Genomic DNA, 12,696 nt, shown 5'->3' with positions numbered 1-12,696 from the left:
TTTGACTATGTACAGACTCAGTGAGCATAGCCTTGCTATCGAAAAAGGCCAACGTAGGGAGACCTGGATCTCAAGAGAAGACAGGCTATGTGCTCACTGCCCACAAAATGAGGTGGAAACTAAGCTGCACTTCCTAACCTCCTGTCCAATGTATGACCATATTAGAGACATATATTTCCCCCAGATTACACAGATCCACAAAGAATTTGAAAACAAACCCAATTTTGATAAACTCCCATATCTGCTGGCTGAAATACCACAGTGTACAATCACAGCAGCAAGATGTGTGACCTGTTGCAACAAGAAAAGGGCAACCAGTGACGAACAAACACCATTGTAAATACAACCCAGATTTATGTTTATTTATTTTCCCTTTGTACTTTAACTATTTGCACATAATATGACATTTGAAATGTCTTTATTCTTTTGGAACTTCTGTGAGTGTAATGTTTACTGTTCATTTTTATTGTTTATTTCACTTTTGTTGACTATCTACTTCACTTGCTTTGGCAATGTTAACATATGTTTACCATGCAAATAAAGCCCTTTAATTTAATTGAAATTCAGAGACAGAGAGAGAGAGACAGGAAAATAGGGGCAATAGATGAAAACTAAAGAGTGAATATATTATAATCTGTTTGTCATTTACTGAAGTCCAGTCACTTTACTATCCTTCCTTGCTCCCTCCCATCCCTTTGTCTTCCTCCCTCCCATCCCTTTGTCTTCCTCCCATCCCTTTGTCTTCCTCCCTCTACATCCCTTTGTCTTCCTCCCTCTACATCCCTTTGTCTTCCTCCCTCTACATCCCTTTGTCTTCCTCCCTCTACATCCCTTTGTCTTCCTCCCCCCCACCCCTTTGTCTTCCTCCCTCTACATCCCTTTGTCTTCCTCCCTCTACATCCCTTTGTCTTCCTCCCTCCCGTCTCTTTGTCTTCCTCCCTCTACATCCCTTTGTCTTCCTCCCTCTACATCCCTTTGTCTTCCTCCCTCTACATCCCTTTGTCTTCCTCCCTCTACATCCCTTTGTCTTCCTCCCTCTATATCCCTTTGTCTTCCTCCCTCTACATCCCTTTGTCTTCCTCCCTCCCGTCCCTTTGTCTTCCTCCCTCTACATCCCTTTGTCTTCCTCCCTCTACATCCCTTTGTCTTCCTCCCTCCCATCCCTTTGTCTTCCTCCCTCCCATCCCTTTGTCTTCCTCCCTCCCATCCCATTTGTCTTCTCCCTTTGTCTTCCTCCCATCCCTTTGTCTTCCTCCCTCTCCCATCTGTCTTCCATCCCATTTGTCTTCCTCCCTCCCATCCCTTTGTCTTCCTCCCTTTGTCCTGAGCCCCTACATCCCTTTGTCTTCCTCCCTCTACATCCCTTTGTCTTCCTCCCTCTACATCCCTTTGTCTTCCTCCCTCCCATCCCTTTCCTCCCATCCGTTTGTCTTCCTCTTCCCTTTGTCTTCCTCCCTCCCATCCCTTTGTCTTCCTCCCTCCCATCCCTTTGTCTTCCCTCCCTCCCATCCCTTTGTCTTCCTCCCTCTACATCCCTCAGGTTCCCATCTTCCTCCCCTCCCTCCCATCCCTTTGTCTTCCTTCCTCCCATCCCTTTGTCTTCCTCCCTCCCATCCCTTTGCTTTGTCTTCCTCCCTCCCATCCCTTTTGTCTTCTTCCCTCTCCCATCCTTTTGTCTTCCTCCCTCTACATCCCTTTGTCTTCCTCCCTCTACATCCCTTTGTCTTCCTCCCTCCCATCCGTTTGTCTTCCTCCCTCCCATCCCTTTGTCTTCCTCCCTCCCATCCCTTTGTCTTCCTCCCTCAAATCCCCATCCCTACATCCCTTTGTCTTCCTCCCTCTACATCCCTTTGTCTTCCTCCCTCCCATCCCTTTGTCTTCCTCCCTCCCATCCCTTTGTCTTCCTCCCTCCCATCCCTTTGTCTTCCTCCCTCCCATCCCTTTGTCTTCCTCCCTCTACATCCCTTTGTCTTCCTCCCTCTACATCCCTTTGTCTTCCTCCCTCCCCCATCCCTTTGTGTCCTTCCATCCCCTCTCCCTCCCATCCCTGTGTCTTCCCATCCCTTTGTCTTCTCCCTCCCATCCCATTTGTCTTCCTCCCTCTACATCCCTTTGTCTTCCTCCCTCTACATCCCTTTGTCTTCCTCCCTCCCCCATCCCTGTGTCTTCTTCCCTCCCATCCCTTTGTCTTCCTCCCTCTACATCCCTTTGTCTTCCTCCCTCCCATCCCTGTGTCTTCCTCCCTCTCCCTCCCATCCCTGTGTCTCCCATCTTTTCCCTCCCATCCCTTTGTCTTCCTCCCTCTACATCCCTTTGTCTTCCTCCCTCCCATCCCTGTGTCTTCCTCCCTCTCCCTCCCATCCCTGTGTCTTCTTCCCTCCCATCCCTTTTGTCTTCCTCCCTCTACATCCCTTTGTCTTCCTCCCTCCCATCCCTGTGTCTTCCTCCCTCTCCCTCCCATCCCTGTGTCTTCTTCCCTCCCATCCCTTTGTCTTCCTCCCTCTACATCCCTTTGTCTTCCTCCCTCTACATCCCTTTGTCTTCCTCCCTCCCATCCCTGTGTCTTCTTCCCTCCCATCCCTTTGTCTTCCTCCCTCTACATCCCTTTGTCTTCCTCCCTCTACATCCCTTTGTCTTCCTCCCTCCCATCCCTGTGTCTTCCTCCCTCTCCCTCCCATCCCTGTGTCTTCTTCCCTCCCATCCCTGTGTCTTCCTCCCTCTCCCTCCCATCCCTTTGTCTTCCTCCCTCCCATCCCTTTGTCTTCCTCCCTCTACATCCCTTTGTCTTCCTCCCTCTACATCCCTTTGTCTTCCTCCCTCTACATCCCTTTGTCTTCCTCCCTCCCATCCCTTTGTCTTCCTCCCTCCCATCCCTTTGTCTTCCTCCCTCCCATCCCTTTGTCTTCCTCCCTCCCATCCCTTTGTCTTCCTCCCTCCCATCCCTTTGTCTTCCTCCCTCCCATCCCTTTGTCTTCCTCCCTCTCCATCCCTTTGTCTTCCTCCCTCCCATCCCTTTGTCTTCCTCCCTCTACATCCCTTTGTCTTCCTCCCTCTACATCCCTTTGTCTTCCTCCCTCTACATCCCTTTGTCTTCCTCCCTCCCATCCCTTTGTCTTCCTCCCTCCCCATCCCTTTGTCTTCCTCCCTCCCATCCCTTTGTCTTCCTCCCCTCCCTCCCATCCCTTTGTCTTCCTCCCTCCCATCCCTTTGTCTTCCTCCCTCCCATCCCTTTGTCTTCCTCCCTCTACATCCCTTTGTCTTCCTCCCTCTACATCCCTTTGTCTTCCTCCCTCCCATCCCTTTGTCTTCCTCCCTCCCATCCCTGTGTCTTCTTCCCTCCCACCCCTTTGTCTTCCTCCCTCTACATCCCTTTGTCTTCCTCCCTCCCATCCCTGTGTCTTCCTCCCTCTCCCTCCCATCCCTGTGTCTTCTTCCCTCCCATCCCTGTGTCTTCTTCCCTCCCATCCCTGTGTCTTCTTCCCTCCCATCCCTTTGTCTTCCTCCCTCTACATCCCTTTGTCTTCCTCCCTCCCATCCCTGTGTCTTCTTCCCTCCCACCCCTTTGTCTTCCTCCCTCTACATCCCTTTGTCTTCCTCCCTCCCATCCCTGTGTCTTCCTCCCTCTCCCTCCCATCCCTGTGTCTTCTTCCCTCCCATCCCTTTGTCTTCCTCCCTCTACATCCCTTTGTCTTCCTCCCTCTACATCCCTTTGTCTTCCTCCCTCCCATCCCTGTGTCTTCCTCCCTCTCCCTCCCATCCCTGTGTCTTCTTCCCTCCCATCCCTGTGTCTTCCTCCCTCTCCCTCCCATCCCTTTGTCTTCCTCCCTCCCATCCCTTTGTGTCTTCTTCCCTCCCATCCCTTTGTCTCCCATCCCTTTGTCCCTCCCTCTCATCCCTTTGTCTTCCTCCCTCCCATCCCTTTGTCTTCCTCCCCTACATCCCTTTGTCTTCCTCCCTCTACATCCCTTTGTCTTCCTCCCTCCCATCCCTTTGTCTTCCTCCCTCCCATCCCATTTGTCTTCCTCCCTCTACATCCCTTTGTCTTCCTCCCTCTACATCCCTTTGTCTTCCTCCCTCTACATCCCTTTGTCTTCCTCCCTCTACATCCCTTTGTCTTCCTCCCTTCCTCCCTCCCATCCCTTGTCTTCCTCCCTCCCTCCCTCCCATCCCTGTGTCTTCCTCCCTTTGTCTCTCCCTCCCATCCCTGTGTCTTCCCTCCCATCCCTTTGTCTTCCTCCCTCTACATCCCTTTGTCTTCCTCCCTCTACATCCCTTTGTCTTCCTCCCTCTACATCCCTTTGTCTTCCTCCCTCTACATCCCTTTGTCTTCCTCCCTCTCCCTCCCATCCCTGTGTCTTCCTCCCTCTCCCTCCCATCCCTGTGTCTTCTTCCCTCCCATCCCTTTGTCTTCCTCCCTCTACATCCCTTTGTCTTCCTCCCTCTACATCCCTTTGTCTTCCTCCCTCTACATCCCTTTGTCTTCCTCCCTCTCCCATCCCTTTGTCTTCCTCCCTCTCCCATCCCTTTGTCTTCTTCCCTCCCATCCCCTCTACATCCTTTGTCTTCCTCCCTCTACATCCCATTTGTCTTCCTCCCTCTACATCCCTTTGTCTTCCTCCCCTCCCTCCCATCCCTGTGTCTTCCTCCCTCCCATCCCTTTGTCTACATCCCTTTGTCTTCCTCCCTCTACACATCCCTTTGTCTTCCTCCCTCTACATCCCTTTGTCTTCCTCCCTCTACATCCCTTTGTCTTCCTCCCTCTACATCCCTTTGTCTTCCTCCCTCCCATCCCATTTGTCTTCCTCCCTCTCCCTCCCATCCCTGTGTCTCCCTCCCATCCCTTTGTCTTCTCCTCCCATCCCCTCTCCCTCCCATCCCATCCCTTTGTCTTCCTCCCTCTACATCCCTTTGTCTTCCTCCTCCCATCCCTGTCTTCCTCTCCCTCCCATCCCTGTGTCTTCCTCCCTCCCATCCCTGTGTCTTCCTCCCTCCCATCCCTTTGTCTTCCTCCCTCCCATCCCCATCCCTTTGTCTTCCTCCCTTCCTCCCTCTCCCTCCCATCCCTGTGTCTTCCTCCCTCTCCCTCCCATCCCTGTGTCTTCTTCCCTCCCCCATCCCATTTTGTCTTCCTCCCTCCCATCCCTGTGTCTTCCTCCCTCCCATCCCTGTGTCTTCCCCTCCCTCTACATCCCTTTTGTCTTCCTCTTTGTCCTCCTACATCCCTTTGTCTTCCTCCCTCCCATCCCTTTGTCTTCCTCCCTACATCCCTTTGTCTTCCTCCTCTACATCCCATTTGTCTTCCCTTTGTCTTCCCTCTACATCCCTTTGTCTCCCATCCTCCCTCCCTCCCATCCCTTTGTCTTCCTCCCTCTACATCCCTTTGTCTTCCTCCCTCTACATCCCTTTTTCTTCCTCCCTCCCATCCCTGTGTCTTCTTCCCTCCCATCCCTTTGTCTTCCTCCCTCTACATCCCTTTGTCTTCCTCCCTCCCATCCCCGTGTCTTCCTCCCTCTCCCTCCCATCCCTGTGTCTTCTTCCCTCCCATCCCTTTTGTCTTCCTCCCTCCCATCCCTGTGTCTTCCTCCCTCCCATCCCTGTGTCTTCCTCCCTCTCCCTCCCATCCCTGTGTCTTCTTCCCTCCCATCCCTTTGTCTTCCTCCCTCCCATCCCTTTGTCTTCCTCCCTCTACATCCCTTTGTCTTCCTCCCTCTACATCCCTTTGTCTTCCTCCCTCTACATCCCTTTGTCTTCCTCCCTCTACATCCCTTTGTCTTCCTCTCCCTCCCATCCCTGTGTCTTCCTCCCTCTCCCTCCCATCCCTGTGTCTTCTTCCCTCCCATCCCTTTGTCTTCCTCCCTCTACATCCCTTTGTCTTCCTCCCTCTACATCCCTTTGTCTTCCTCCCTCCCATCCCTTTGTCTTCCTCCCTCTACATCCACTTTGTCTTCCTCCCTCCCATCCCTTTGTCTTCCTCCCTCCCATCCCTTTGTCTTCCTCCCTCCCATCCCTGTGTCTTCCTCCCTCCCACCCCTTTGTCTTCCTCCCTCTCCCTCCCATCCCTTTGTCTTCCTCCCTCTCCCTCCCATCCCTTTGTCTTCCTCCCTCTCCCTCCCATCGGGAGAGCTATGCTGAATACAACAGATGTAGTAGACCTCACAGTCAAATGCTGAATACAACAGATGTAGTAGACCTTACAGTGAAATGCTGAATACAACAGATGTAGTAGACCTCACAGTGAAATGCTGAATACAACAGATGTAGTAGACCTCACAGTGAAATGCTGAATACAACAGATGTAGTAGACCTCACAGTCAAATGCTGAATACAACAGATGTAGTAGACCTCACAGTCAAATGCTGAATACAACAGATGTAGTAGACCTCACAGTCAAATGCTGAATACAACAGATGTAGTAGACCTCACAGTGAAATGCTTACTGACAAGCTCTTTCCCAATGATGCCTCCCTCTCTCCCTCTCCTTAAATGCTGTCCACTACAATTATCTATTACCAGCTTCCTTAGCTTCCTCTGTCCCTGGGCTTTTAATACTTGGCATTAAACTGTGAATTTCTGCAGTGTCTGTTTTTAAAGTGCAACAATTACTCTGGAGTCTGGCCAACCCCTTGACCACAGATACACATACAGTAGCCAGCTAACACTGCAACACAACAAGAACAAAATGGCACTTATACTACGAGATATGAGTGTGTATTGTAGCGTACTCGCTAGTGCAGAAATATAATGAACCTTACTGAACACAACACCATCGCAGCTAGAAAGCACATAGAAACACTCCACTCAACGTGTCCAAGGTTGAAGCCAAGGCAGCAGAGACTTGGGGGACAGGAGGGACAACATCAGAGAGAAGATAGATGGAGATAAATAAAGGGGGAAGAGGTTCTGAAATGAGGGAAGAGGGAGAGAAACTGAGGTTGGAGAGAGTCAAATGTTTTCCCCCATTTTTTTCTTTCTGTGTTTCCATGGTAACATCAGGAGGTGAACTGCCTCATCAGAGGATAAGACACATGGGACAGAGGGAGGAGGAGGTCTGAGAATGGCTTGAGAGAAGTTTCTGCAGTGGCCACACTACTTATCTACCAATACAGCGGTGTGTGTGGGTGGGTGGGCGAGCGAGCAAGAGAGTGTGTTTGAGAGAGTGTGTTTGAGAGAGTGTGTTTGAGAGAGTGTGAGTGAGTGAGTGTATTCATCTGTTCCAAGAAATGAATGATGCCTAAGCCAAGTTCTGAGAAGAGAGTTGCTAAGGTCTCTGTTTCACAGAGTTAAGTGCACAAAAACACACGCTGCACACCGAGGGCTCCCTCAAGGCAGAGGTGTGCAGTGTGTTTTAGTCAACTCTAACTCACACTGCTGACTAAAAGGTAATCAATGAGAGTTCGCAACACTGTGCCGTGTGTGCTGTTTACATCTCCTCTGGAAAAGAAATGAGGCTGATGACAGAAACAGTATTCTAGGAATAACTGCAAACAAAAAGGATGTCCTCCGTCTTCTTCCCTCTCCCCCTTACTCTTTCTTACACACTCTCATTCAAGCTCTCTCTCGATCTCTCTTCATCTCTCCCTTTCTCTCTATTGCTCTCTCTCTCGATCTCTCTTAATCTCTCCCTTTCTCTCTCTCGATCTCTCTTCATCTCTCTCGATCTCTCTTAATCTCTCCCTTTCTCTCTATTGCTCTCTCTCTCTCTCTCTCTCTCTCTCTCTCTCTCTCTCTCTCTCTCTCTCGATCTCTCTTAATCTCTCCCTTTCTCTCTATTGCTCTCTCTCTCTCGATCTCTCTTAATCTCTCCCTTTCTCTCTATTGCTCTCTCTCTCTCGATCTCTCTTAATCTCTCCCTTTCTCTCTATTGCTCTCTCTCTCTCTCGATCTCTCTTAATCTCTCCCTTTCTCTCTATTGCTCTCTCTCTCTCTCTCTCTCTCGATCTCTCCTTTTCTCTCTATTGCTCTCTCTCTCGATCTCTCTTAATCTCTCCCTTTCTCTCTATTGCCCTGTCTCTCTCTCGATCTCTCTTAATCTCTCCCTTTCTCTCTATTCTCTCTCTCTCTCTCTCTCTCTCTCTCTCTCTCAATCTCTCCCTTTCTCTCTATTGCTCTCTCTCTCCTCTTAATCTCTCTCTCTATCTCTCTTCTCTCTCCTTAATCTTTCTCTCTATTGCTCTCTCTCTCTCTCTCTCTCTCTCTCTCTCTCTCTCTCTCTCTCTCTCTCTCTCTCTCTCTCTCTCTCTCTCTCTCTGATCTCTCTTAATCTCTCTCTCTCTCTTCTCTCTCTCTCTCTCTCTCTCTCTCTCTCTCCCTTTCTCTCTATTCTCTCTCTCTCTCTCTCTCTCTCTCTCTCTCTCTCTCTCTCTCGATCTCTCTTAATCTCTCCCTTTCTCTCTATTCTCTCTCTCTCTCTCTCCTCTCTCTCTCTCTCTCTCTTAATCTCTCCCTTTCTCTCTATTCTCTCTCTCTCTCTCTCTCTCTCTCTCTCTCTCTCTCTCTCTCTCTCTCTCTCTCTTAATCTCTCCCTTTCTCTCTATTCTCTCTCTCTCTCTCTCTCTCTCTCTCTCTCTCTCTCTCTCTCTCTCTCTCTCTCTCTCTCTCTCTCTCTCTCTCTCTCTCTCTTAATCTCTCTCTCTCTGCTCTCTCTCTCGATCTCTCTTAATCTCTCCCTTTCTCTCTATTGCTCTCTCTCTCTCTCTCTCTCTCTCTCTCTCTCTCTCTTGCTCTCTCTTAATCTCTCCCTTTCTCTCTATTGCTCTCTCTCTCTCGATCTCTCTTAATCTCTCCCTTTCTCTCTCTTTCTCGCTCTCTCTCTCTCTCTCTTTCTCTCTCTCTCTCTTTCTCGCTCTCTCTCTCTTTCTCGCTCTCTCTCTCGCTTTCTCTCTCTCTCTCTCTCTCTCTCTCTCTCTCTCTCTCATCCCCAGAAGGCACACAGACATAAAGGGGAGCTGAAAAGAGGGCTGGGATGACTGTGTGTAACTAAGTGTGAGGTTTTCTTTCCCAGAATAACTGGTAAACACGTGGCGGGGCTAGCTGCAGGGAGAGAGGGTGTCGTCTAACGATAAAAACACAGGGACTGGCTGCCGTGGTAACCACAGAGACAGAAAGTCTCCATGAGTTTAATCTCTGGACACACAGGAAGAGAGAGCTGCTATTGGTGAACTGACTGATGAGTTACTGGCTCAGAATAGAATGTATGTGTGCGTGTGTAATGGAGGGATACACAACCAAATAGAACATCTGACAAATAACAAACATAAGGAATAAGGAGGAATGAGCTATAGAGCTGTAGTATAAGTGGTTTGCCAGAAAGCATTTGTGACTTGTGCATGTTGTTAATCAAATTAAAGTGTGTTGGTCACGTACACTGATCTGTTAAAGCAGGTGCAGAAAAAAATGCTGGTTTTCAGTGGAATGTTTAGCAAATACAATACAAATGTAAAGTAATCATAAATATCTAAACAAGAAATCGAGGAATATCTGAACGATCAATTATAAACATGTGGTGTGTATTGACAGGTATGTACAGTAGTCGGTATATTAGGATGGACTATGTGGAGAATACAGTATATACACTGTATATACCAATGGAGGCTGGTGACTTGAACAAATGACGAGGATGGGAGACTCACGGTATAGGCACACTGCCCTATCCCATCTGGACAAGAGGAATACCTATGGAAGAATGTTGTGCATTGACTATAGCACAGCATTCAACACCATAGTATCCTCCAAGCTCATCATTAAGCTTGCGGCCCTGGGACTGAATGCCTGCCTTATGCAACTGGGTCCTGGACTTCCTGACGGGCCGCCCCCAGGTGGTGACGGTAGGAAACAACACCTCTACTTCGCTGATTGTCAGCATTGGGGCCCCACGAGGGTGCGTGCTCAGCCCCCTCCTGTACTCCCTGTTCATCCACGACTGCGTGGCCACGCACGCCTCCAACTCAATCATGAAGTTTGCAGACGACACTACAGTGGTAGGCTTGATTACCAACAATGATGAGACGGTCTACAGGGAGGAGGTGAGGGCCCTGAGATTGTGGTACAAGGAAATAACCTCTCACTCAACGTCAACAAAACAAAAGGAGCTGATTGTGGACTTCAGGAAACAGCAGAGGGAGCACCCCCCTATCCACATCGACGGGACAGCAGTGGAGAAGGTGGAAAGTTCCTCAGCATACACATCACTGACAAACTGAAATGGTCCACCCACACAGGTAGTGTGGTGAAGTAGGCGCAACAGCACCTCTTCAACCTCAGGAGGCTGAAGAAATTTGTCTTGGCACGTAAAACCCTCACAAACTTTTACAGATGCACAATTGAGAGCATCCTCTCGGGCCGCATCACCGCCTGGTACGGCAACACTCACCGCCCTCAACCGCAGAGCTCTCCAGAGGGTGGTGCGGTCTGCCCAACACATCACCGGGGGCAAACTACCTGCCCTCCAGGACACCTCCAGCACCCGATGTCACAGGAAGGCCAAAAAGATAATCTATGACAATAACCACACGAGCCACTGCCTGTTCACCCCGCTATCATCCAGAAAGCAAGGTCAGTATAGGTGCATCAAAGCTGGGACCGAGAGACTAAAAAACACCTATCTTCAAGGCCATCAGACTGTTAAATAGCCACCACTAGCACATTAGAGGCTGCAGCCCTATATACATGGACTTGGAATCACGGGTCACTTTAATAATGGAACACTATTCACTTTAATAATGGAACACTATTCACTTTAATAATGAAACACTGGTCACTTTAATAATGGAACACTATTCACTTTAATATTAGAACACTATTCACTTTAATAATGGAACACTGGTCACTTTAATAATGGAACACTAGTCACTTTAACAATGGAACACTGGTCACTTTAATAATGGAACACTATTCACTTTAATAATGGAACACTATTCACTTTAATAATGGAACACTGGTCACTTTAATAATGGAACACTGGTCACTTTAATAATGGAACACTATTCACTTTAATAATGGAACACTATTCACTTTAATAATGGAACACTGGTCACTTTAATAATGGAACACTAGCCACTTTTATAATGTTTACATATTTTTGCATTACTGATCTCACATGTATATACTTTATTATATTCTATTCTACTGTATCTCAGTCTATGACGCTCTGACATTGCTTGTCCAAATATTTATATATTCTTAAATCAATGTTTTACTTTAGATTTGTGTGTATTGTGTGTATTGTTGTGAAATTGTTAGATATTACTTGTTAGATATTACTGCACTGTTGGAGCTAGAAACCCAAGCCTTTTGTTACACCCGCAATAACATCTGCTAAACATGTGTATGTGACCAATAACATCTGCTAAACATGTGTATGTGACCAATAACATCTGCTAAACATGTGTATGTGACCAATAACATCTGCTAAACATGTGTATGTGACCAATAACATCTGCTAAACATGTGTATGTGACCAATAACATCTGCTAAACATGTGTATGTGACCAATAACATCTGCTAAACATGTGTATGTGACCAATAACATCTGCTAAACATGTGTATGTGACCAATAACATCTGCTAAACATGTGTATGTGACCAATAAACTTTGATTTGATTTGTACAAAACATTAGGAACATGTATTCCAAAACTGAGTTAAACATGAGCCTTTCAATTATTGAATCATGTGTTGTGACCACAACATCTCCTCTAAACAGGTGTTATGTGACCAATAACATCTGCTAAACATGGTATGTGACCAATAACAACTCTAAAGGTGTTAGAGACCAATAAGATCTGCTAAACAGGACATGCTCCTCTACAAACAGGTGTTATGTGACCAATAACATCTGCTAAACATGTGTATGTGACATAACATCTGCTAAACATGTGTATGTGACCAATAAACTAAACATGTGTTGTGACCAATAACATCTGCTAAACTACAATGTGTTGTGACCAATAACATCTGCTAAACAGGTGTTAGAGACCAATAACATCTGCTAAACAGGACATGTGACCTCTAAACTCAGGTGTTAGAGACAAAACATTAGCAGGACATGCTCCTCTAAAACTCAGGTGAAGAGGAGCCTTTCTCAGGTATTGAGATCTGAGGAGCAGGACATGCTCCTCTACAACTCAGGTGTTAGAGACCAATAGAGAGGGAGCAGGACATGCTCCTCTACAACTCAGGTGTTAGAGACCAATAGAGAGGGAGCAGGACATGCTCCTCTACAACTCAGGTGTTAGAGACCAATAGAGAGGGAGCAGGACATGCTCCTCTACAACTCAGGTGTTAGAGACCAATAGAGAGGGAGCAGGACATGCTCCTCTACAACTCAGGTGTTAGAGACCAATAGAGAGGGAGCAGGACATGCTCCTCTACAACTCAGGTGTTAGAGACCAATAGAGAGGGAGCAGGACATGCTCCTCTACAACTCAGGTGTTAGAGACCAATAGAGAGGGAGCAGGACATGCTCCTGTACCACTCAGGTGTTAGAGACCAATAGAGAGGGAGCAGGACATGCTCCTGTACCACTCAGGTGTTAGAGACCAATAGAGAGGGAGCAGGACATGCTCCTGTACCACTCAGGTGTTAGAGACCAATAGAGAGGGAGCAGGACATGCTCCTGTACAACTCAGGTGTTAGAGACCAATAGAGAGGGAGCAGGACATGCTCCTGTACCACTCAGGTGTTAGAGACCAATAGAGAGG

The sequence above is a fragment of the Oncorhynchus gorbuscha genome, linkage group LG19 (genome assembly GCF_021184085.1).
Source record: "Oncorhynchus gorbuscha isolate QuinsamMale2020 ecotype Even-year linkage group LG19, OgorEven_v1.0, whole genome shotgun sequence".
In the NCBI taxonomy this organism is placed as follows: domain Eukaryota; kingdom Metazoa; phylum Chordata; class Actinopteri; order Salmoniformes; family Salmonidae; genus Oncorhynchus; species Oncorhynchus gorbuscha.
This window is presented reverse-complemented; position numbering follows the sequence as displayed.